The sequence below is a fragment of the Elephas maximus genome, chromosome X (assembly GCF_024166365.1).
Source record: "Elephas maximus indicus isolate mEleMax1 chromosome X, mEleMax1 primary haplotype, whole genome shotgun sequence".
NCBI classification, from domain to species: Eukaryota; Metazoa; Chordata; class Mammalia; order Proboscidea; family Elephantidae; genus Elephas; species Elephas maximus.
In genome coordinates, this window is record NC_064846.1 from 19,374,164 (window position 1) to 19,375,812 (window position 1,649).

Below are 1,649 nucleotides of genomic sequence, written 5' to 3' on the forward strand. Positions count from 1 at the left end.
TACTCCAAACCGCCAGCTATCCTGGCCTGGACTACTCAAATAGCCACCTTTCTAGTCGCCTCCTTTGAATTCTCTAAAAAAGAAAAGCTGCCATTGAGTGGATTTCAACTCACGGTGACCCCATGTAAGAATAGAACTGTGCTCCGTAGCATTTTCAGTGGCTGATTTTTCAGATGTTGATTGTCAGGCCTTTATTCCAAGACACACTGGATGGACTTGAACCTCCAACCTTTCGGTTGGCAGCCGAGCACATTAACCTTTTACACCATCCAGTGACTCCTCTAATTCATTAGAGCCCTTTGAAACAGAAATCAGGTTGCATCAGTGTTCTGTTTAAAAATCAACTCCTGAAAGGCTTCCCATTACACTCAGAATAAGACCTAATTCCCTTTCCATGGCTCTCAAGCCCTTCTCCTCCCTGGTCTGGCCCCTATGTCCCTCCGGACCTCATCTTCAACCTCTCTCTTCAGTGCTTATTCCTGCCTCAGGGTCTTTTCATTTGCTGTTCCCTCTGCCTGGAAAAATCTTTTGCCCAGCAGGTTTTTTCTTATCATCCAGATATTAGCTTAAATGTCACCTCCTCAGAGATCTTCCCTCTTTGCCACCCTAGCTGAAGAGTTCTCCCCCTCTAGCACATCATTCTGATTTGATTTGTTCCCAGTGCCTACCATCTGAATTTATTTTTAAAAAATATGTTTACTGTCTCTCTCTCTCCCCCAACCCCCATTATTAATTCCTGTATCCCCAGGCCTAAACCAATGCCTGGCCCATAGTCTGTACTCACTGAAAGAATGAGCAGCCTAACTAGTACTTCTGAAAGTTTTATAAGCAAACTCCCAGTTTCACGGGACTCAGCTATAAAAAGTTCTACTACTTGCAGGCCTGTTCTGGTATTTTTCCACACTTCCACTCATTCATCTGAAGAGTTCCATTGACTTCACTACTACCCAGTCATCATTCTTGGTGATTTCCGTGAAGCTCGGTGCCTTGCTATTAAGAAGACAGTGAGTTTGTAACAGAGAGATCAGGAAATATCTAAAAGAAATATAGTCTTAATTGTCAACTGGCCCAAATCCCTACTTCCCTGAAGTAATATTAACTTTTGCTTTTGAGTCTGGCTCTCATTATTCACTGTAATCAAAGAAGGAGATAGTTCTAATGGTTAGAGATAATATGCATAGTCAGGCTGAAAAGGACCCAAACACATTTGTAAAGACACAGAATTGTGGTAAAATTTCTGGTTGGCCACAGAGCAGTCAAATGACAGGGAAGAAGAGGGTAGGAAAGCCACAGACTCAAATTATAAATCAAATCGAGGGGTTTTCCAAAGGAAATTTTACATAGTCCATTTAATAAAGATGTTTTATATCTGGTAAGATTTCCAGAACTGAGAATTCCATAAGCTCCCCTGGTGATGAACTGTCAGAAAGCGTAACATATTTCCACCAAGACCTTTTGCTACAATTCAAATACAGTTCCCTATGAAGAACAAGAACATAACAAAACTATAATAATATAATGTCCTCAAATAGTGACTAACTCCACCTGGGAGCCTTACGTTTTCAAAATTGTCTCAATTGTTTCATATTCCAGTTAACTGTTGTTGCTCCCCGACCCTTGACCTACTCAAAGTTCTTCACATTTCTCTA